The sequence below is a fragment of the Protopterus annectens genome, chromosome 7.part0, assembly GCF_019279795.1.
Source record: "Protopterus annectens isolate FY-2018-M chromosome 7.part0, PAN1.0, whole genome shotgun sequence".
In the NCBI taxonomy this organism is placed as follows: Eukaryota; Metazoa; Chordata; order Ceratodontiformes; family Protopteridae; genus Protopterus; species Protopterus annectens.
Genome location: NC_056739.1, coordinates 782,487,675 through 782,513,025, shown reverse-complemented (window position 1 = coordinate 782,513,025; position 25,351 = coordinate 782,487,675). Strand labels below are relative to the sequence as shown.

The following is a 25,351-nucleotide window of genomic DNA, read 5'->3' as shown; positions in this document are numbered from 1 at the left end:
GTAGAGACATTCCTCTGCACAAGAATATGAGAAGTTAAACCTTAAAAAAAAAAGAAGAAAAAAAAAAAAAGAGAGAGTGGGCTTTCCTTTCCTTTCATTCCAATGCAAAGAAATTAGAGATTTATAAACTGCAGGCTGGTTCCTGACAAACTACACCGGAACCATACCACAGGGAGAAAAAAATACCTAAAGTCTAATTCTAAAGGAAAGTCTACCATCACTTGCAGGTAAAGCTCAGACAGACTACTCCCTAGTATTCCGAGATAAAATGAGTGATATAGATTAGACAAAGGAAGAATTTGTCACCAAATGAAATTTAGTTGCCACAATACCACCTGGCTAAAGTGTAGGACCCAAGTTGAAGGCAGAAGGGCTACATGAGTTCTACTAAATTGAGAAAATGATCAAGCAAATCTGACTTAACTGTTTAACCTCACCAAAGTGTACAGAAGCATTCTTCACAAAAATCAAGCATGCCAGGGCCGTCAAATGCAGTACATTTCTGTAGTAGTAAACAATTGGATATAGAGGAGGAATGAGTTCAGTATCACAAAAGAAAGGAGGAACCAGAAGCACAGGAAGAATGAGTTCAGTATCACAAAAGAAAGGAGGAACCAGAAGCACAGGAAGCCTTAACGTGACAAGCAATGACAATACCTACAGCACGTCTTGAGGCTTCCTGCAGCCACAGATACTAAAACCTAATTTCAAGCAGTGTTCTATACAAAGCACATGAGATGGCTACCAATGAGCCAAGTCCACACTGTAGTTAAATGAGTGCCTCAAAAGCAATAAGTGTTCGTCATTAGTCATAGAAAGTGAACCACCGTCAGCTAATCACACATACAGTCAGTTATGAGAAAGTGCATGCTATAAATCAATAACAGATATTTGATTATTTAAAAAGATTGGGTGGGTTGCAAACTCATACAACATAATATACATTTTTAAACATAGGTACCTGCTGAATGCAGCACTTGAAGTGTGATGTTGAGAAAGTGAATAGCCTTTCTTACTGGCAATTATTGACCTGGGAAGTCACCATCCATGAGCAGTACTGCCAAACAGAACAGCTTCAGATTTGGAAGGGAGAAATCAGGGGCAGCTTTTCCCAGACGTGGTGAGCACAAACTTCTATCCAAACCTAAAGAATAAAAACAAAGGGGAAGAAAATTAAATGCGTGTAAATAAATGGTTACCTTAACTGTTTTCCAGGACAGAGCCTGAGTCAGAGTTCCAAATGAGCCTTTTCAGACCAGCCCAATAAACAGAAAAAGGGGGAGGGGTAAAAGGTGAAGAGCAACACACAAAATAGTCATCTTCAGAATACATTACCAGTAATTTCCCAGATTGGGATCCAGTTAACAAAACAGAACTTTAAATTAAAATGAAATCATAAAACAGGCCACCTCATAGCCAAAACCTCTTAACAAGAGCACCACTACCTACCACTCAAGAAGGCCATATGGCTACTTCCAAAACAGCTTTACATTAAGTATCAGTTTAACTCTAGCTCTCCCAGTGTGATAACAGAAACTCAACAGAGAAGGCCAGTAAATTTTTGTGTTTATGGGTAAATGCTAGTAACTGGCTAATACGTGTACGGCCTGGATGCCAGGAAAATAGAAATACAAAGGATCTGGAAAAAGTTAACTACAAAAAGACTAAGAAACACTGACTGAGGAAATTTCTGCAGCTGTTCAACAAAAAAGCAATGCAACCTCCAGACATGATTTCCAGTAACATTCAGGAAGACACAAGACAAGTGCACACAGACTTGATTAAAATAAACAAAACACTGATGGAACATTAAGGCTGGAAAAAATGGAAGAATTTTTAAACAGATATTCAGATGAGGTGATAAACCTGCAAAAATCAGAAGATGAAATGAAGAAATGGCTGGCTGAATATGAAACTGCTCGGAAAGAGATTTTCAGCTATACCAGAGAAGCTGGAAGGAAGACTGCATTAATTTTATGAAAGCACAAGTAAGCAGCTGGACTGGTATTGAAAAGGCACATTGTGTTTATGCTCCAAACCTGCCTACGAGAAAGCAACCTAAACCTTTAACAGAAAAGATGCAATCCTACCAACAAGGAAAACTTGAATCTGACAAAACTGTGTCAGAAGGACAAAATACTAAAAAAGTGAGACACAGATTAGTAGTGGAGAATGATTTCTTATTGTACACCAGGCAGAAGAGGAGCAAATTCATTCCACTATTCGGGGAATGTCCACACATAATTGTGAGAGTCAAACTGCTCTATTCAGCTGTCTTCAAGGTATTCTTCCCTGGAGGGACAAAATTATGTTTTTATCAAGTACATGTTAAGGAAGAAACACTAATGTCTGTCCAACAAAAAGTGAGCTGTGAAACAGGAGATTCTGCTTCTTCTTGTTCTGATAATAAAGAGCAGAGAGCGACTTTTACCTGTGAAACCTTTTCCACCGTTTCAACAGAAAATGTCGGAGAGAAGGAAGAAAGCACAAGGGCTGACTAGAAGAATCATGAGTACGCTGGAAATTAAGCAGAATCAGGATTTGGGAGATGGAGATGAACAGTAATAAAACCAGTAACAATGTGGGATTACAATGCAAAAAATATATTTCTGAAACATGACAGAACAAGAAAATCTGGAAATATTGGATCTTTTCAGAATTTGGACTTGGAGACCTCTGAAGTACATGCCCTACTTCATGTCATTAATGTTCGGAAAAATGCTTTGGGTACGAGAAGATAGGGAAAAGGTAACTAAGTAAAGAAAATAGTTTTTCTTAGTAGTACTATTTGTGGTGTATGGTTTTATTTGCATGCTATAAAGTAAAAGTTTTCTCAGTTATTTAAATGTAATGAGGATTGTAAATGTGCTGCATTTTTTTTCTTTTTTCTCCCCTTTTTTCTCAGTTTTAAGAAATGTAAGCAATGCAACGTAAGAACAAAACCTGGTTAAAAGAGCATGACAAAAGGAAAGCTGAATGTACTTTCTCTCATTCTTGCATGGGGGGATGACTGGATTAAGGACCTTAGATTGATTTAGTAACAAGATTTAAGAGAAAGCAAGTAAATTAAAAATAATACTTAATATTAGGAGGCTTTTTTCTAGCAAAGGAATTATGACTTCATGGAATCAATCTTAAAGTGAAATTGTCTGGTTCTCATGTCTCCATGGAGACAATCCAATAATAATTGTGTGTTACTATTAAATTAAGTTTTCGGGCGGGTTTTTTTTTTTTTTTTTTTTTGAGGGTTTTCAATAAAATAAAACAAAGTTTTGCAAGATGTCACATCCATTTGAGCCTATGTCACAAGAAACTATGCAGAAGTTCTACCTGCCAAACAGTGTATGAATGTAACAAAAGCTGGAACTAAACATTTAACCAAAAAGTTGTTATACATAAAATATGGGAATAACTTTTCAATACAATGATGCTTTCTATGTCTTTAAATGTTAATAGTCTCACAGACAAAAACAAAAAAAGAAAGTACAGTGAAATATATTAAAAAATATAGAGTTAAAATAGCTATGCTACAGGAGACATTTGGAAAAAAACTAAACATGTGAATTTGATAAAGAAAGGTTTTCAGGGTGGTTATTCAGGAGATTATTCTGGGACACAGAAAAAGAGGAGTACTTAACATTAAATGCAAGAGGAGCTTCAACAGTGATAGAAGAGGATAAAAATATAATGGCAGGTTTGTTGTGCTAAGGGGCAAGGGAGGAAGATTACACTGGCATGTACTTGTATTCCACCTAAATCTGCCATAATAGGGCTTTAGAAAACCTGGGAGAACTAGGGAAAGTGTAACAAAGTAGGGTAGATTTTTGATTAAATTTATGAAAATAACACATGAATTCAGGAATAGGAGTTCAGAGTGAATTTACATATTCCCCAAGATATAAAAACTGGCCTAGGCTACAGAGAATTTACATTTCACAGGAATATGTGCATTTAAGAAAGTGTCGAGGTGGTGCAGCGGTAGCGTTGTCGCCTCACAGCAAGAGGTTCTCCCGTTCGATTCTCGGTTGGAGCACCTTCTGTGCAGAGTCTGCATGTCCTCCCTGCAGTCGAGTGGCGTTCGAAAGACATGCGTGAATGGGCGTGCCTTCGTTAAAGGTTGGGTGTCGGGCTGGCACCTCGGCACCATAAAAATTTACGGCCAATCATTAGCTGACTGGAGTTCCACTGCGGCGACCCCTAACCGGGAAAAGCCGAAGGAGGAATATGTGCATTTAGTTGAAGATCTTGATCTGCACCTAGTAACTGTTTCAGACCGTGCGCTAATAACAACTAAAATAAAAACAGAGAGTAATGAAAACAAATGAGACACTGGCACTTTATTACCCCATCTGTTAAAGACAGAGAATTTAAGAATAGGTAGTAGAGATTATACAGAGCTATTCGAAAGGATAGAAATTACTTCCAAAATATATTTAAGGAGTGGGATAAAATTAAGGTAGAAATAAAAGAAAAGGGACCCATGGTTAAAATGAAATAAGAATTATTTCGAGGGACTGACAAAACATTTAAGTATTGCAAAACAGGGAGAATCTCACAGAACAAGATCAACTGCAGAATGCCAAGCAGAAAATTAAGGATTACCGTGATTAATATACACAAGTTTAGAAATATTGCCATTGCAACTGTTTTTTGCTAACACAGCACAATAACGTTTAGCACAATGACTCGGGCAACAGAAAGTAGAAAGGGCCAAGTAATGCACACAAGCTTGTTAACCACCTTTTTGATATCTAACAGATACTTAAAATTAAGCACTCCCTAATTGCTGTTTAGATGCAATCTTGCCCTAGGGATTAATAAGGGACAGCGCCAGCTGGCAAGGAGCAGCAGTGGGAGGTAAGCAGCTTTACAAGCTATCATTAATTCATTCTGAAACAATTCTAAAGCTGTGCATCCTTCAGAGATGTGCTTAGTTTCCACCTACTCCAGTGCTGCTTTACCAGCTCTGAGAAAGTCTGAAACCTATACTATACATCAACTGGTAACACAGGAAGCAGACAAAGCTCCAAGCACTCCAAACATTTATGGAGCAGGTCTCACTGATCATAACCTTTACTACAGGTTTTCAACATGAATGTCAAGATTCACTTCATAAAGGGCCAGGAGGGCAACTTTGGCATCTTGGTGTCAAAACACAATTGCATATGATCACAGACTCTGTCAGAATCCTCACATTCCGCCAGGCTCCCCTACTGAAAAAAAACAAAAACAGGAGAAGGTTTTGATTTTGAAAAAAAATATATATATATATTTTTTGCAGGGGGAAACAAGCCCTCACACTTCCCAAAGTGATATATACCATCTCCAAGATTACCATACCTAGGAGAAAAAGGAAATATTCTGAGAAATGGCATCTCGGACATAATATTTACTTATCTAGTCCATTATTTCAGCCATTCAGTCTCAGTATTTCGGGACTCACTTTAGTGGGTCCCAATATTTCAAATGATAACCTCTCTGACAATATGATGCAAAAAAGTTTACTACCCTGTTCTGTGACCTTGTTGCACTATGTGACTTGGGCTGAACTTGCACTTTGTTCCTAAATTAGTACCGACTTAACCCAGTAAATAAAACTAAAATACATTATATATTGCAGTGCAGCATACAAGAATCGAACACTAAGCAGTAATGCAAATTTAATAATTTTAGCTAAAAACAGGAGATTAAAAAACATAAGGAGATGAGAAAAGGGTGGAAATAAATATACAGTTAGGAGAGGAGAAAGTAATGAAAGGAGGCAAGAAAGAAAAGTTGGCAATCGTGCTAAAACGGTGCGCACAAAGCAAGAAGTGGCAAATGGCAAGGGAAAAGGATAAACAAAAAGGAACACTTGGACGACTTGGAGTATACAAAATTAGATCGCAGGAAAGAGAATAATGTGACTTGCACAACATTTGAAAATCAGAATCTTGCTTCGTTTTGAAAGATCTGATCTAAATTTAAGATACGACTGTAGGTAATATTTACTTAATGCTTTCCTTGACCTACAAAACATTATAATGCTTTCTTCTCCACACTGTACAAACCCCCAACCCCAAAATATACACTACTCACAGACTAGTACAATATTGTTCTCACAATGCAAAATTTCCATCCCGTTAATGGTACCATGAATGTTCCTGGATTCAAGGAGTAATCTCATGCACCAGATCACTAAAAAAAAACTGTTTCGAGTGAAACACAATGTTAACTACTACATCCCCATCCCACCCATCTACTGCCTTCCTGGACCCCTTTCCCAGTACCTAAACTGCTACATTTCACATTTTTTTTTAGGTAACTGAACTAAACCATGAAAACTCAGTAATAAGCAAGTAATGTAAGGTTGTAAAACAGAAGACATCAGTACATTATTTGCTGTATCTTTTTATCTTAATGATTACTTACTAAGTGGCCACACATGCCATGACTAGTTCTTTGTTGGTACTCCACTTGTGCATTACATCACACTACATCACAACACACTTTTTTCTACTTCATTTTTGCCCTCTCTACCTGCCAACCAAAAACCCTTTTCCAAAATTGCCCATTTGTTACCGATTAAACAGCCATAGTCTCCCTAAAAAGTGAGGGAATTCCTATGTAGAAGTTTGCCTTACTTATGACCTAATTCCGAAACAGATGAGGGGACATGGTGTCAGCAACCCTTGGAGGGTAATCATCGAAGCAATTTTAAAAGGATGCTTTGGTCCCTCCAATCTTCACTCTACCTCTGTTACACTGTTAAATGATCTCTGCTTCTTCTCCAATATACACACCTACACCATGTCCGGCCATATAAGGTCAGACACCAACTGTCCCCAGGTTGGGAAACTACTCAACTGCCTAACTATCAGAAGCCACCCATACATTCCAACTAGTACGCAAAGCTATTTTGAATAACCTTAACTCCATTTATTGGTGGCTGACACCAATACACTACAGTTGTGTACCTACCATAAATGTAGATGTTAGAGTGTATTCACTGTTGCAGTCATTACACTTGGGTTATCCTGCTGGCAGGCGACCTGCAGTCGGCCCGAGTTCCAAAGTCTTGGTCCGGCATCGGTTGCTGTCGCATCTTCCCTGACGTCAGTGCGCCAGGGGTATAAAAGTTCCAACAGATGCCATTTTCTTCAGTTTTTCTTGCCCCAGATGTCAGGTGCCCCCAGATAGAAAGGCTGGAATGATAAAATTATGCCAAAAAACATGCATATATTACACTAAACATTTCCTTCATCAACAACAAGGAGTTAGTTAGAAATAGAGGCAGAAGGAAAAAGATGGCTAACGCAGGGGCACATGCATGTGGTAGATGCAAAGTATGTGATAAAAATCAGGAATCTAGATGGCACTAGGATCAATGGCATTTTGCATAATGCCATATATCATTTTGATTGTAATTTCTTTGGGGTAATCTATGCTATTGGGTGCAATTGTCCAGTACAAAAATGGTATTTGGGGCAAACCAAGCGTAAGGTCAAATTAAGAATCCTAGAGCATCTAGGAGACATTAGAAATGTAAGGCTCGATAGTCCAGTGGCTAGTCATTTCCATGAAGAGCATGGAGGTTTGGCAAGGGATTTAATTTTTAGTGTTATAGCCAAACCCTATGGGGGGGGGGGGCAAACAACAATTTTCAAAGGAGGTTAATTAAATATGGAATCAAAAAATATTAACTTCAATACTCTCTATCCTAATGGTATGAATTTGGAAATATGAAAAGAATGAATGGATGTTTTAGAAGAATTATTTTGATATACATTAAGTGTATAAGTAATTTTATACGTAATAAAATATAGTATAAGGTATAAATACTTTTTGTAAATGTGATTTAAATTTTACAAATGTGGCTTTAAATTCTGGAGCAATGTTAATTAATTTCAATTAATGAAATGTTGGGTGGTTCATATAAGACTGTGTTTGAGAATGTGAATTATTCCACGTGAAGGCGAAGGCCGAGGTACCAGAATCGTAATAAAATATTTTATTCATTTCCAGTCTGTGCTGTTATTTCCGTTGCTGTTATATTGTCTTTTGGCGGCTATGTTCAGCAATTTTGGTGTTTTTTTTTTTTTTTTTTTTTTTTTAAGTACAGAAAAGTCCCAGCAATGAAAAGGGGGATGGTGGGTAACATGGACTGCAACAGTGAATACACCAACATCTACATTTACGGTAGGTACACAACTGTACTATGTTCATCATGTTTCACTGTTGCAGTCATTACACTTGGATAGAATCCCAAAGCGGAGGTTGGGCGGCTGGGTCTAAATTGGATTTGGAGAGGCTACCAGGCCCTGCAGAACTGCAGTGGCAAAGCCTGCTCTGGATTTAGCGTAAAGAGGTAAATGGTAGTGCTTGGTGAAAGTGTGCACTGAGCTCCAGGTTGCAGCTTCTAAAATGTCTTTGGTTGGTACTCCTCTGAGGAAAGCTGCTGAAGTGGCTGCTGCTCTGGTAGAATGAGGCCTAATGCTCTTAGGCACTGATTTGCCGTGTTGTGCATAACAGAAGCGGATGCAGTGGCCTATCCATTTTGAAATTGTCTGCTTTGTAATAGGCTTTCCTTGTGATCCTGCAGCATACGCTACAAACAGTTGCTCAGTTTTTCTGAAAGCTTTTGTTTTGTCCAAGTAGAATCGTAGCGGTCAGTGCATATCCAAAGAGTGCAGAAGTCTCTCCCCTTTATTCTGGGGATTTGGGTAGAAAGTAGGTAAATGAATGGTTTGGTTCAAGGCCACACTGGAGACCACTTTTGGCATGAATGTTGGGTTTGTCCTAAGAGAGACCCTGTCCTGATGAAAAATTATGAAAGGTTCCACAGCCGTTAATGCCTGTAACTCTGAGACTCTTCTTGCTGAAGTTATTGCTAGGAGCAGAGCAGTTTTCCATGATAAGAATTTTAGATCAACTGTGCTGGCTGGTTCAAAAGGAGGCAGTGTGAGTTTTTCTAAAACAAAATTGAGATCCCAAGTTGGTACTGGTGCTCTCCTTGGGGGTCTTATATTTTTTGCCCCTCTGAGGTACTGTCATAGTAGAGGATGTGAAAATATAGGTGGTTCCGTATTGTAATGAGCTGAAATGGCAGAGGCATGGATTTTAATTGATGAGAAAGATAGGCCTTGTCCAGCATCTCAGTTAGGTATTGTAAAATCTGAGGTACATTGGGGACAAGTGGTTCGAGCCCTTGTGCCTGGTTCCAAGCACAGAATCTCTTCCATTTTTCTGCATAAGATTTCCTAGTGCTGGGCCTCCTGGCTTCTAAAATGACATCCATAACAGCTTTAGAGAGGTGCAGTCTGAATGGCCACATTATCTGCCATGCTGCCAGATTTAAAGTTCTGAGTTGACTGTGCAGAATCTGATTGTTTTGTTGCGTCAGAAGATGAGGAATTTGAGGTAGAGGCCAAGCTGGGCCTTGAGACAAAACTCTTTAGGATAGGGTACCAGTGCTGGTGTGGCCAGTCTGGGGCAATCAGGATCACTTTTGGCCTTTCTTGTCTGACTTTTAGGAGCACCTTGATAAGGAGAGGTATTGGAGGGAAGGCATAGACTGTCAGGCCTTTCCAGCTGAATGATAGAGCATCCACTTTCCATGCTTGAGAGTGACAAGTTCTTGTGCAGAATTTCTATATTGGTAACTGTGAGGGGACGCCAAAAGATCTATGTCTGGGCATCCCCATTTCCTCGTTATCATGCTGAACACCTGTGGATTTAGTTTCCATTCGTGAGGATCCATGAGATTTCTGCTTAGTTCGTCTGCCAGTGTATTTTTTGTTCCTGGCAGGAATTGTGCCGGCAGATGTACTTGACAGGTCAGTGCTGTGTTCCACAAAGTCATGGCCTGCCTGCATAGGGGGTAGTAATGTGTGCCCCCTTGCTTATGTACCAACTGTGGTATTGTCCGTCTTTATTAATAGTTGTCCTGGATGTAGTAGGTCCTTGAAAGCTGTCAGGGCATTCTGTACAGCTAGCATCTCTTTTTGATTGATGTGAAGATGCATTTGTTCATTGGGCCACGTGCCCCGAATACATTTTCCTGCCATATGTGCCCCCCAGGCATAATCCGATGCATCCGTTGTTATGGTCTGCCTGGCTGTGGGTAAAATGAAAGGCTGTCCCTTGTTGTGGTGACAGGCCTGGGCCCACCATCGAAATTCCTGTTGTAGGCAGGGAATTAAAGTTATGATTGTCTCCAGGCTGTGACAATGCTGAGTCCAAACACTTTTTAGATACCATTGTAGCTTCCTCATATGCAGTTTTGCATATGGAATTAGTAGAATGTAGGATGCCATGAAGCCCAGGGCCTGCAGAATTTTTCTTGCAGAGAGCTGGGTCTTTGTTGCCATCATTTGAAAGTAATGAGTCAGTTGCCTTTGTTTGTCTGGCGTGAGATAAGCCATCTGGGCAGTTGTATTTAAGCTTGCACCCAGGAATATTATCGCTCGAGAGGGCACTAGTTTTGATTTCCTTTTGTTTACTGTGTACCCTAGGCAAATTAGCAATCTTTCTACAAACGCCAGTTGCTTTAGAAGAATGCCCTTGCACTCTGCTTGAATAATCGCAAATAATGGTCGTACTGTGTTAACACTCCAAGTCTATTATTCACGCCAAATCTTTTAATGCAAAGCTTTCGGGTTAACCACCCTTCAATGCAAAGCTTTTGGGTTAACCCGAAAGCTTTGCATTAAAAGACTCTGCTTGAATAAGGCAGTCGTCCAAGTAGGGATATATTTCAATTCCTTTTTGTCTGCAAAATGCAATTACTGGTGCCAGGCATTTTGTGAAGACCCTGGGCGCAGTAGATAAGCCAAAGGGCAGTGCAGAGAATTGGTAATGCATTGAGCCTGCTATGAATCTGAGGTATCTTCTGCAAGATTGTCTGATTGGGACATGCAGGTATGCCTCCTTGAGGTCCAAAGTAACTAGCCAAGCCTTCTTGCCCAGCATGGGCAGAAGTTGATGCAGTGTTAACACTTTGAATTTTGGAACATCCAGGAAAGTATTTAGGATTGACAGGTCCAGTATTGGTCTCCAGGCTTTGTCCTTTCTGGGTACTAAGAAAAGTCTTGAGTAAAATCCTTGTCCGTGTTCTTGCTGTGGAGCTTTTTGAATAGCTCCCATGTCCATAAGAGCAGCAATTTCTTTTTGTGCCTCTGCCCATCGGTTTTGTGGCAGGTCTGGCATACCTTTTGGTGTTGGAAGCGTGTGGAAGTGGACCTTGTAACCCTGAGAAACAATATTCAGCACCCATTGGTCCTGGGTGATCATGTGCCAATTTTTTGAGAAAAGTGCTAGCTTTCCCCCTAGGGGTGCTGTCAAAAAGTAAGTGTTTGGCATTTGCAGAGGGAAGTCATTGGGACTTGTTTCCTATAAGGTTGTGATTTGTCTTCCCTTCCTTTGGGGGCTGAAGCACCCCATTGTTTAGGTCGGTAGGAGCCTTGGGGCTGAGATCTGCCTATTGGTCATCTGTATCTGCCTCTTTGTGGCCTGTCTGACACTGGAAAGGTCCAATTTTTTGAAGGCCAGTTTCTGCTAAATCTAGGTGGTTGAACCTGTAAGAAATCTTTAACTGTCTGCATTGATTTTGCTTTATCCTCCATTTTCTTTAACACTTCTTCTGCCTTAACACCAAACAAAGTATCATGCTGTAATGGAGCATCCAATAATTTTACTTTAACATGGTCAGGTAAACTTTGTTCTTTCAACCAAGCATGCCTTCGAATAACAGAGCCTGTAACTGCGGCTCTACAAGAAGCCTCTAATGAATCAAAACCACATTGCAGAGTATGCTTTCCCACTTGTTCAACTGCATGCAATAAATCCTGCATTTCCTTACTGTCAGGACCTTCTGTATTTGAAACCATTTTTTGTTTTAACAATGACATGAGGTACTGTTGGTATTTAAGCATGTGAAACTGACAGTTTAAAGCTCTTACAGCTAAAGTAGCAGAAGTGTAAATTTTTTTCCCCCATCTGTCCAGAGCTCTGGAATCCCTATCAGAGGGGACAGAATTTTTAGCAGTGGAAGCCTTAACCCCTTTTGGACCCTGAGAAATTGTTTCTGGGTCTGCAGCGGGGTTTTTGTAAAGAAATTTATGTGAGTCAGGGACTCTGTAGTACCTGTCTGCTTGACTGGTGCAGGGGGTAAAGAATCAGGAGACAGACTGGATTCAGAAAAAATATCAAGCACAGGGGGGATAGCTAGGGGCCTGTGCTGAGGCAATAAAAGGAAGTCTCTGAGCCTTTTCTTGGATTCTGAATAATCTTGGCTCTCCCAATGGAAATGCTCCCTCATGGTGTGCAGGGTTTCCCCAAAGGAATAACCCTCAGGCAGAGAGGCTGAAGGTATGGACTCTTCTACATCAGAGTCCTCATAGGGAGGGAGGGAGGGAATATCCCTGATCAGAAGAGGAGTCAGAGGAAATAGAAACCTGGTCAGAGGAATCATAATCAGCGTCTTGCCTAGGCCTTTTGTCAGGAGAGGGATGGGAACCCCTGATTAAAGTAATTAGGTCTTCGGCCATTTTAAGCATCTGTTTCTTTGGCATGGATGACTGTTCTGGAGAATGCTGTACTTGTTTCCTTGTCTTTAATGGTGTTTTTGACTTTGCCTTTGCTGCTGTAGTGGGCTTAACTGTAAGCTGTGAAGGTCTGAACACACTCTCAGAAGCAGATTCCTGCTCAGCGGCTCCGGACCCATCTGAGGGTATAGTTTCCGTAGGCCCAATACCTTTAGTTTCCACAGGCCTCGGTGTCTCCACGTGGCTGTCTGTTTCGGCCTGTGGCTCTGAGGTAGCGGGTGTCAGGGGCTGCGAAAGCGCCTCACTGAGAACCGGCTAACGGCCTAGAAGAGGCTTCGTCTTCGGTTTTGGACCTCTGATGCTTGTCCTTTTCTTTGTATTTGCGTTTTTTATAAATTCCGGTCGTCGGTTGTTCCGACGGCATTATGTAAGTAAACCTTCTGCCAAAATAATGTAGAGCAAAATCAAAACTACGTTTAATAGTGCGTTTATTGAATCTAGCACAAAGCCGACAACTAGTGACATCGTGATCAGGGCCTAGGCAAGGAATACAGTAAGAGTGAAAGTCCTTATGAGGTACTTGCTTCTCACAAAACATACAATTATTAACTTTTACTGACATCGGTCTGGAGCAAGAAAAAGTTTACCCAACGGGGTACTTAGCTTTATTGAAGACTTCGGTTCTGAAACTCAACTTTCAAAATCTCAGGAGTCGGCCGACCAGCACTTGCGAACTGCTTTTGCTTCGGGCACCACGCGGCAAGAAAGACTGAAGAAAATGGCGTTTGTTGCAACTTTTATACCCCTGGCGCACTGACGTCAGGGAAGATGCGACAGCAACCGACGCCAGACCAAGACTTTGGAACTCGGGCCGACTGCGGGTCGCCTGCCAGCAGGATAACCCAAGTGTAATGACTGCAACAGTGAAACACAAACATCCACGTCACTGTAAGGTAATAAAATACCTTCACTTGTGTACTCCCACCTATATACAAATGGAAGGTTTCCTAGAAGGATGCCAGCACCAGCCACCAATATGGTCTTCTGTTACTTTACAGCAACCGCAAGCCTCCAACTGTGTTGTACTTACACCAGAAGACCAAACCTGCCATCCATCCAGACATGGAAGAGTTAAGAGTCTGAAAATCATTCTCATCCACTTCCAACCTGTTCCTCCACCGCCTAGCAATTGGGCCTTTCCCCATCAGTACCATGGAGCCCTCAGTTCTTTTCTAATTAACAGACAATTTAATCCAACTTTAAAGTGTGTACTTGAAAATGCATGATTTTCAACATCCTAGTTCCTAACTACAGTTGAAATTACACAAATTTTCTCTAGAAATGTGCTTCGCATTCTCAAAATGTGCTTTTTTTCCAGCAATAGCCTCATCTATGAATTATGCAAGTACAGGTATTTATTTTTGGAACCCCCCCCCCCCCCGGTCATGAAAAATACCATTTTCTTTTTGTTCGCACTGTAGTTTACAGTTTTGCTAAGTTGCATGCTTTCCTCCATTAGTGCTATATGCAAATGTTTGTACCAAACTGCTTATGTCACAGGAGCCCTTCCACCAAGTCAAATTTAAATGGGTCTTTCCCAGTAGGCAGCCTGGGTGAAATGGAACTACATCAAAACAGACAAACATTTCTGTTTGAAGTCTTTAGATTATTTTTTTCATTAAATGTGGTAATCAAGATTATCCAACTGGGCTTGATCCACTTTCAGCCCTGGCCTCAGGAGAAAAGCCCCCGCCCCCACAAAAAACACACAACTTGCCATATCGCTGCAACCCTTAATCATCCATCCAAAATAACCGATACGTACAAAGCCACTTATCAAATCTAATTTGCCCCTGTTAGTGCTCCAAATCCAAACTCAGAAATTGTTTATAAGATGTGCATGTAGATAATACAATAACCGACAGTCTTTTAAAGCTTGGTCTAGTAATGAATACTCTTGGCTAGAAAGCACCAAGAGTGTTATCACTGGATTGAACAATACTTGTGCGTCATCACTGGACTGAGTTACATTCATTATTTGTATATTATTTTCCTATTTTATTTTCTTTTTAACTTTGTCATTGGTGGCAAGGTTTATAATTTACTAGTTAAAGTTTGTTAAAAACAAAAAACACAGGAGGTGGATGAAGGAGAGCATGTTACCAAAGGTAGACAAGTCTTACAATGCTTGCCATCTGACAACTACATTACTTTTCCCCTGATAAAAAAGCCGACACTTTGAATTCTCTATGACAGTGTCTTTGACTTAACTAATCCTACAGTGCCTGCCATCCTGGAAATATGCCACGGGAGAACTAACACGACATCACACACTGATCAACAGGTTAAAAGTACAGTTGTGCAAGTTGAACTTACCGTAACAGTAGATGTTCGAATGATCACTGATGCAGTAGCGTTGGCTACAAGGGTTATATCCTGCCAAAGATATAACAGCCGGCCAGCTTCCAAAGCTTCAGGGCACCTTCCACACACCCAGACTGTCGAGCAGCTTGAGCTGAGCAGACTAAAACAAAAGTGTGTGCAAAGCCCTTCAGATCTTTCCTGCCAGCAGAGAGGAGTCCTGGCACTAATAGGACAAGGTTAGAAATAACAGAAAATTGATGTCTACAGCCTTGAATACAAAAAAAAAAAAAAATATGCACCAAAAAACAAAAGGGAGGGAGGAGCTACTGCAGCAGTGATTATTCAAATATCTACTGTTAAGGTAAGTTCAACTTGCACAACTGTACTATGTTCTTCACTGCTGCAGTAGCTAAAGCTGTATGGGTAGATTACCATAGCTAACTTTCTGGAAGGTGGAAAAAAGAGAAGGGTCCAGAAGCTCATGGAGAATGGTCCTAGCAAAGCGTGATCCAGACCTTGAAAAGAAATCAAGCTGATTGTACTTAATTTTAAAAAGCACTGAGGATAAAGTAGCAGCTTCCAGAATACTTCTAGACTCCAACCCTTTCCAAAGAGTCAAAGAAGCCAAGTTCACAGGGTCTATATCATATAATCGAAAGCTGTAAAGTCCGAAGTACAAAACTTCGAACTTCAAACCTTGAAAGCTAACATCAAATCTACACAAAAAAAAAAAAAAAAACGCTTTATGCAGGGGGCAAGCCCCCTGCACCCCTCACACCTCCGCTACTTAAATATACCAACTCCGAGATCGCATTACAATGCAGTAAAGGGAAATCTTCCCTTCCCGCACTCTATGGCAATCTCCGTTCTACAGTTTGATGTTCTTTGCACTTCGAGGTTTGAAGTTCGAAGTCTTGTGCTTCGGGACTTACCAGCTTTTGAGGTAATGATATAAATCCAGTTCACACTGCCTGCAATAGATTTGTCGTGGAGTATGAATGAAAGCTATATACTTAACATAATGATGAATCTATTTTATTTACTCTTTGTCCGATTCAACTCTGGGTTGTTGAATTTGACCTCAGCATCAACTAGGAAGACTTTGCTCTGGAGCTCCAACTCCTCCCCTACCCATAATCATTCTCATTCCACCTGAACACCTCAGAGGTTGTTCTACCTACATGTTGACATGACTTATAGCCAACAAAAACATTCTGTATGACTGGATAACATTTCTCAAGGCCATGAAAGCTAGTACAATAAGCACCTGAAAAAATTTACTATAATCCTACCCCGGTCTCCCAGACTCATCATCATCTTCTTTTGGCTGTTCCCGTTAGGGGTCGCCACAGCGGATCATCTGTTTCCATTTCTTCCTGTCCTCTGCATCTTGCTCTGTCACATCTATCACCTGCACGTCCTCGCTCACCACATCCATAAACCTTATCTTAGGCCTTCCTCTTATCCTGTTACCTGGTAGCTTCATCCTTAACATCTTTTTCCCAATATACTCAGCATCCCTCCTCAGCACATGTCCACACCAACGTAATCTTGCCTCTCTGGCTTTGTCTCCAAACCTTCCAACCTGGGCTGACCCGCTAATATACTTATTCCTAATCCTGTCCACCCTCGTCACATCCAGTGCAAATCTTAGCATCTTTAACTCTGCCACATCAAGCTCAAACTCCTGCCTTTTTGCCAATGCCACTGTCTCCAACCCATATAACATAGCTGGTCTCACTACCCTCTTGTAGACCTTCCCTTTCACTCTTACTGGTACTCATCTGTCACAAATCACTCCTGACACTCTTCTCCACCCACTCCATCCTGCCTGTACTCTCTTCTTCACCTCTTCCACACTCACCGTTACTCTGAACTACTGATCAAGTATTTAAACTCATCCACCTTCGCCACCTCTACTCCTTGCATCCTCACCATTCCTCTATCCTCCCTCACATTCACACACATATTCTGTCTTAGTCCTGCTGACCTTCATTCCTCTTCTCTCTAGAGCATACCTCCTTCTCTCCAGGGTCTCCTCCACCTGTTCCCTACTCTCACTACAGATCACAATGTCATCCGCAAAACATCATAGTCCACGGGGACTCCTGTCTGATCTAGTCTGTCAACCTGTCAATCACCATTGCAAATAAGAAAGGGCTCAGAGCCGATCCTTGATGTAACCCCCACCTCCACCTTAAATGCATCCATCACTCCCACCGCAGACCTCATCGCTGTCACACTACCCTCGTACATATCCTGTACCACTCTTACATACTTCTGACACTCAAACTTCCTCATACAATATCACAACTCCTCTCTAGGCACCCTGTCATATGCTTTCTCCAAGTCTACAAAAACACAATGCAACTCCTTCTGACCTTCCCTGTACTTCTCCATCAACACTCTCAGAGTAAACATCGCATCTGTAGTGCTCCTTCCCGGCATGAAACCATACTGCTGATCACTAATCATAATGTCCCTTCTTAACCTAGCCTCCACTACTCTTTCCCATAACTTCATGCTGTGACTGATCAGTTTAATCCCTTCTGTAGTTACTACAGCTCTGCACATCACCCTTATTCTTAAAAATCGGTACCAAAACCCTTTCTCCATTCCTCGGGCATCCTCTCACTTTCCAAGATTTCATTAAACAATCTGGTTAAAAACTCCACTGCCATTTCACCTAAACACCTCCATGCTTCCACAGGTATGTCATCTGGACCAACAGCCTTTCCATTCTTCATCCTCTTCATAGCCAATCTTACTTCCTCCTTGCTAATCCATTGTATTTCATGATTCACTATCCCCACATCATCAAACCTTCTCTCCCTCTCATTCTCTTCATTCATCAACCCCTCGAAGTACTCTCCTTGCTTGTGAGTATGTTTCCCTCATTATCCTTTATCACCTTTACCTGGTGCACATCTTTCCTAGCTCGGTCCCTCTGTCTAGCCAAATCGGTACAGGTCCTTTTCTCCCTCCTTAGTGTCCAACCTTTCATACAACTCTTCATATGCCTTATCCTTAGCCTTCGCCACCTCTCTCTTTGCCATGCACCTCATCATCTTATACTCCTGTCTACTTTCTTCATCTCTCTGACAATCCCACTTCTTTGCCAACCTCTTTCTCTGGATACTCTCCTGTACTTTCTCATTTCACCACCATGTCTCCTTGTCGTCCTTCCTCTGTCCAGATGTCATACCAAGCACCTTTCTAGCAGTCTCCCTTACTAGCTCTGCTGTAGTTACCCAGCTATTTGGTAACTCTTCACTGCCACCCAGTGTTTGTCTCAACACATCCCTGAACTCCACCTCACAATTATCCTTTTTCAATTTCCACCATTTCATCCTTGGTGCTGCCCTCACACTTCCCCTTTTCTTGATCACCAACGTCATCCTACAAACCAGCATCCTATGCTGCCTAACTACGCTTTCCTCGGTCACCACTTTACAGTCTCCAATCTCCTTCAAACTGGCCCACCTACAAAGATATAATCCACCTGTGTGCATCTTCCTCCCCCAGACTAAGGGGATAATTTGGAGGGATGCTGAACCGAACGAAGAACAGGCAACACGAATCTGTCATTATGCTAAGTGTAAAGGCTGCCAGCCTAGCCAGATAGAATTATCTGTACAACTCTATCATTTGTAAATATAAATGCTGAAATACAGGCTTGTTTTCTTAAATTAAAAGAATATGCTATGAAATGTTGAACATAAAACAATGTAGCAACATTACCCTCTGCTGTAAAGAAAGCTAAGTCAAGCATTTATTGTCTGTCCTTTTGAAGTTCAAATTATTTCATGACTGTCTTTGCTGTTTACAATTCGGCTCCGGCTGGGCTAGATGAAGGCATCCTACCTACTGTTTTAACTTAAGGAATAATTACAAGAGTTTACATGTGGAATGTCTTTTATGGCTGTAGTTCCCTGCAGGTGCAAGATAATAAGAAAGTAGCATCTGTCAGCCTGGGAACACCAAGAAAGTGTGAAATGTTGTAACGTTTACAAGAACTGCAACTTAAATAGAATCAGAAGGCATTAAGCATTTATGTCTTGACCATCTAACTCACAGCACTGTCTTGCTTTAGATGCAGGTTATTAGATTTGTGTTTTCTTTTAGAAGCCAAGTGTTTTTCTGTGATTTCTGAACTGTAATACTGAATTATTTTATGTATTTTTGTATGAAGTCTCGACTAGCACTGTGTAGTAGAATGTATTGTCCTGTGGTTTTAACTATTAAATATTTTAAAAAATTTCAACTGTGGCTGGTTTGTGTAGAGATCATTTAAGCTCTTTAGAGTACATGTATGCCTTTGGTAAAATTGTACAAAGCCACTCCTAAAGCTTTAGCCCTGTGCTATACTACCAATTGGATAATATTGCAAAGTAATAATTGGACACACTTAAGGGCCTTTGAGTAGCAGATAATTATTAGTGGGTGGTAGCAAGTGATACGACTGTACAGTCTGGGTAAAACGGGGCACAGCTGGAGAACCTGTGCCAGCCTTCCCCAGGAGTGTCTGTGTGTGCGCTACTTGGGCAGGGACACAAAGCACTGGTTGGAGAAAGAGGGTGCTAGAGGTTTTATCTTGCCCACTAGGCTGAGATCTGGACCCCATAGCTGTGCCAGTGGGAAGTCTTATTGAGAACATGGGGAGCAAGGCAGCAACCAGCCCCGGACTGACTGATCTCTGTGTGCTCTTAAGGGAAATTGCACTTTACTGTGTGCATTTGTTATCCTTTCCTCATATATTAGACACTCTCTCTGGCATTAGTGGATTGAGGCTCCTTGATTGCTGGGCCAGGGCACGGGAGTCACATCTGTGGTGGCACTGGTTGGGAGATTATCACATTTGTGTTTGGCAGCGGTGGGCTATCCACATCACATATTAATTATTTGGCAAATACTAATTGGCTTGTAGTGGTGTAGGTAGAGTGAATTCCTGTAGCTTGTGTACAGTAAGCTTTGAAGGGGTTTTGTACTCTAAAATCAGCCACGCAGTGAATACGCAAGAGTTCAAATCACAATTGTTTTATTTCCTTTGTTAGCTTAGTCAGTCAGGGTGAGCAGGCAGCATGTCAGCAGAGGAGTATGGAAAGCGGACAAGGAGCCAGCTGGCAGAGATGTGCAAGGCTAGGGGACTGGTGCATGGAAACCTGACTAAGGCAGACCTGACTGCAGCCTTGGTTACAGCTGCATCAGAAAACAGCAAGCAGGAGGACAATCAGACTGGCAGTGGAGATAGAATACCCTCGGAGAATGGACAGCTCAGCCTTCCTGCAGTGGACTTAATAAAAATAATCCAGCTGGAGCTAGAGGCTGGAGTTGGAGGCCAGGCATGTGAAATTAGAAGCAGCAGAGAGACTGAGGCATCTAGAGAGTGAGGAGAATGAGAAAACTATTACGTCTGGAAGCTGAGGAACAAGAGAGGCATGAGAAGGAGATGCTGACACTTTGCCAGAGTCATGGAAGTAATGGGGAAGGGAGTAACTAGACCCCAGAAGCACAAAAGTTCAGTAAATTTCTTCCACAGTTTAATGAGGGGGAGAATTTATAGCTTCATTCATATGTCTGAGAGGGTATGTACACAGTATGAAGTTGACCAAGGGCTCTGGGTATGGTTCCCGACTCCCTTACTTCATGGTAAAGCTGTAATTGTATTATCTAAAATGTCTGACGTTGCAGGTTTTGATTACACTGCTGTAAAACTTGTCTATTAGAGTTTTTTAAGCCAACACCTGAAACCTATAGGAAAAAGTTTTGTGAGCACAGATGCATGGCAGATGAAAGTGTGTGAATATGTTGCTGAACTGAGCACTTATTTCCATAGGTGGGTGAGTGGATGTCAGGTCACCACTTTTGAAGGGCTGGCAGACCTTTTGGTGAGGGACTAAGCCCTTGGCAATTGCCTGAGGACATGAGGATCTGGTTAGCTGATAGACAATGTGCTACTTCAGATGAGCTGGGGAAGAAGGGAGACCTATACCTGGCAAGCAGGGCAGCCCTGCACAGGAAGGGGACCCCCAGTACTGCTCATGGGTCTAAAAGGAACCCATAGTGGGCAGCACAGACTACCAAAACAGAATCTGCCAGTAGCAGGGGAAGCCACTAGTCCAGGTACACGTCCAGGAGCTAGGGTTAAATGTTTTGAATGCTACCAGTGGGGCCATTTAGCATACAGGTGTCCATGGAGGCAAGGTGGGGAACAAAAGGTGAGGGAGCCAATAAGTGGGAAAAACAAAATGCCAATAGTAGGTTGTCTTGAGACAACAGGGGTACCGAACTACCATCCTGCAGATGTCCTGACAGGAAGGATTTGGATGAGGCAGTACCACGTCAGGCTAGGAGACAAGCATGTGGTTTGGGTAGCCTGGGGGAGACCCAAACAGACTGCATACTTGCAGCAAAGACTGGTGAGGTGGTTACTGCATGGAGGGAGCTACCTTGTAGCAGTGAGACTGAAGGTGAGCCACAACTGCTTGGGGGTACTGATGGTCCCTTGGACAGAGTGACTGCAAAAGTAGAGGTGAGTAGTAGTACCCAGGCTGACAGTGAGGCATCACGGTCAGAGGATGCCAGACTTCCTGTGGAAGGGGAGCTGGGAAGGGTTACCAGGAGAGAGTTGAGACCGGCTTAGCTCTCAGACCCTACATTGCAAGGCCTGAGGCAGCTAGCTAAGGAGGCACCTGATTCTCAAGGAAAGGGGGAAATCTGTATACTGGGACAAGGGGTTACTACACAGAGAGTGGACCCCTGAGGGAGGGCTAGAAGGTGAGAGTACAGCAGTTGGTAGTGCCTACAGCCTACTGTCTGGCGCTTCTAGTCATAGTCCATGACATTCCCTTTGCAGATCATATGGGCATAAAACGTACAAAGAGGCGTATTAGGCAGATCCTCTATTGGCCTGGAATTTCCAGAGATGTAACCGGGTAATGCAGGACCTGTGAGCAGTGCCAAAAGGTAGGCAAGGCAGGAAGAGACAAGGTAAGAGCTCCTTTGATGACTTTACCTGCGACTGAGGAGCCATTTCAGAGTGTAGCTATGGATATTGTGGGCCCTCCGAGTACCCCAAGTTCCACAGGGAAAAAGTATACCCTAGTGGTAGTGGACTATGCTACAAGATACCCTGAAGCAGTGGCTTTGTCCTCCATTGAGGCAGAGAAGGTGGCAAATGCTTTGTTAGACATTTTCAGCAGGATAGGTTTCCCAAAAGAAATACTGACCGAAAGAGGTGCCAATTTCATGTCAGACCTGCTGGCTTGTCTGTGGAAGTCCTGTGGTTGTGAAGCACATGAAGACCACCCCCTACCATCCCCAGACTAATGGTCTTGTTGGGAGGTTAAACTCTATAATCAAGTCCATGCTACAGGCATTTGCAGATCAGTTTAAGAGGGAGTGGGACAAATATTTGCCCCATCTGTTTGCTTACAGAGAAGTTCCCCAGGAATCCAAAGTTTTTTCACCCTTTGAATTGCTGTATGGGCATAGGGTGAGGGGACCTCTAGATTTAATTTGAGAGGAGTGGGAAGGTGAGTGCAAGTCTCACAAGGAGTCTGTTGTGGCATATGTCCTAAATCTCAGGACAAGGCTCAGGGAACTCATGGGCTTAGCCCAAGAATACATGGCAGAATCCCAACAACAAAAAGGTGTGGTATGACAGGAAAGCTTGAGCTAGATAGTATGCTGTGGGGCAGCAGGTAATGGTTCTCATTCCTGTCAGACACAACAAGTTGCAAGCAGCTTGGGAGGGTCCCTACAAGGTGGTAAGAAAGGTAAGGGATGTTAACTACGTGGTGGAACTGCTAGGCAGATGGCAGGGGCACAAACTGTACCATGTTAACATGATGAAACCTTACCATGATAGGGAAGCCCTTGTGCTGAGCATTTGCAGTGGATAGCAGGAGGAGTCTGAGGGAGATCTGGGGACTGATCTCCTCAGTGAGGCTCGGACTGACGCCTCAGTGAAAGGGGTAGCAATGTCCCAACAGCTATCTCCTACCCAGGTTCGAGAAATCCAATCAGTGTTGCAGGAATTTGGGGACATGTTCCCTGGGAAACCCAGGTGCACCCAACTAGTGCAGCACCAGGTGGATACAGGACCCCAAAGGCCTATTAGGCAGGCCCCTTATAGGGTGCCTGAGAGTGTCAGACAGACTCTGAGGGAGGAGGTACAGGAGATGTTGGAACTAGGGGCGATTCAAATGTCCAAGCAGTCCCTGGGCCTCCCCAGTGGTGCTGGTACCAAAGAAGGATGGCAGCACCAGGTTGTGTGTGGACTACAGAAAATTCACACAGTCAGATACTTACCCCTTGCCTAGGACATGAGGCCCTAGAGCATCTAGGTGGGGCTAAGTATCTTACAACCACTTATCTTACCAAGGGTTACTGGCAGGTGCCCTTGACTCCCAGTGCTAGAGAGAAGTCAGCCTTTGTGACTCCTTTTGGCTTGCATGAGTTCACAAAGATGCCCTCTGGGATGAAGAGTGCCCCAGCGACTTTCTAGAGGTTGGTAGATCGTACCCTAGCAGGACGGTTTGCCCTTGTTTACCTAGATGATATTGCCATCTACAGCCATTCCTGGCCAGAGCACCTTTGGCATCTCAGGGAGGTGCTGGGCAGACTACAGATGGCAGGGTTGACCATTAAGTCGAGCAAATGTCAGGTGGGTATGGCGAAGGTCGCCTACCTAGGATACAGAGGGGGGAGTGGTAAGAGAAGGCCAGAGCCTGCCAAAGTGGAAGCCATTCAGGCATGGCCTGCACCCATTACTAAGAAGCAGGTGAGGGCATTTTTAGGGACAGCAGGGTACTACAGTTCATCCCCAGTTATAGTACCATAGCTGCTCCCCTCACAGACCTGACAAGGAAGAACAGGCCAGATAAGGTAGTGTGGACCCCAGCATGTGAGCAGGCATTCCAGAAGCTTAAAGAAGCTTTGGGAGGACCCTCTGTGTTAGCCAGTCCAGATTACAGCAAAGAAGTTGTTGTGCAGGTGGATGCTTCAAAAGATGGGGTGGAGGCTGTACTTAGCCAGATTTCTTCAGATGGGGAAGAGCACCCAGTGGTTTATCTCAAGTTGTAGGCTCCAACCCAGGGAGGAATGCTATGCAGCTGTAGAAAAGGAATGTCTAGTCATAGTGTGGGCATTGCAGAAACTTCAGCCTTATCTGTATGGAAGGAAATTCACTATTATGACAGATCACAACCCCCTAATATGGTTAAAGAGCCAGCCAGCAAAATGCCAAGTTGCCAAGATGGAGCCTAAGGCTGCAAGCATGTATGTCAGTGCAGCACCTCAGTGGGAGTAGCAATGCCAATGCAGACGGGCTCTCAAGACAGGGAATGAGGAGAGTTACACTCAGATAGACCTAACCCACTCAAGCAGCGTTTCTCAAGGGTCACTTGAAAAACTAGCTAGAGTTCTGGGGGGGGGGGGGGGTTGCTGCCAGCCTAGCCAGATAGAATTGTGCAGATAATTCTACCATTTGGAAATATAAATGTTGAAATACTGGCTTGTTTTCTTAAATGAAAGAATATGCTGTGAAATGTTGAACTTAAAACAATGTAGCAACATTGCCCTCTGCTGTAAAGAAAGCTTTAAGTCTTTAAAGCTGTAAGTCAAGCATTTCTTGTCTGTCCTTTGAAGTTCAAATTATTTCTTGACGGTCTTTGATGTTTACAATTCGGCTCCAGCCGGGCTAGATGAAGGCATCCTGCCTATTGTTTTAACTTAACTTAAGGAATAATTATTGGAATTTACATGTGGAATGTATTTTATGGCTGTAATTTCCTGCAGGTGCAAGATAAGAATGCAGTATCTGTCAGCCTGGGAACATCAGGAAAGTGTGAAATGATGTATTGTTTATCAGAACTGCAACTGCATTTTAAACAGAGAGAATCAGAAGGCATTAAGCATTTTTGTCTCGACCATCTAACTCACAGCACTGTCTTGCTCTAGATGCAAGTTATCTTAGATTTGTGTTTTCTTTTAGAAATAGTTAAAAACTAGAAAGATTAGACGGTTTTTCTGTGATGTCAGAACTGTACTACTGAATTACGTTTAAGCATTTCTGTGTGATCTCTGAACTCGACTAGCACTGTGTAGTAGAAAGTATTGTCTTGTGGTTTAATTATTTATTATTAAACATTTTAAAACCTTTTAACTGTGGCTGGTTTGTGTAGAGATAATTTAATGGAGTACTTGTATGCCTTTGGTAAAATTGTACAAAGACACTCCTATGGCTTTAGCTCTGTGCTATACTACCAAGTGGATAATAATATTCTACAGTAATAATTGGACACCTTCTTAAGGGCCTTCGAGTAGCGGATAATCATTAGTGGGTGGCGGCAAGTGGTACTACCATACAGTCTGGGTAAAAGGGGGCACAGCTAGAGAACCTGTGCCAGCCTTCCCCAGGAGCGTCTGTGTGGTTGTATAAACTCTTCTCAAAGTGTGTG

The 25,351-nt window shown here is 42.4% G+C and overlaps 1 protein-coding gene across 1 annotated transcript in view; it reads right to left on the bottom strand.

Moving 5' to 3' along the window:
- Positions 1–25,351, bottom strand: part of GIGYF1 (GRB10 interacting GYF protein 1) — a gene marked incomplete in the record, with an annotated part of 2,892,461 nt that overhangs the window by 2,801,729 nt on the left and 65,381 nt on the right. Inside the window, 1 exon segment of the mRNA XM_044077309.1 lies at positions 962–1,144.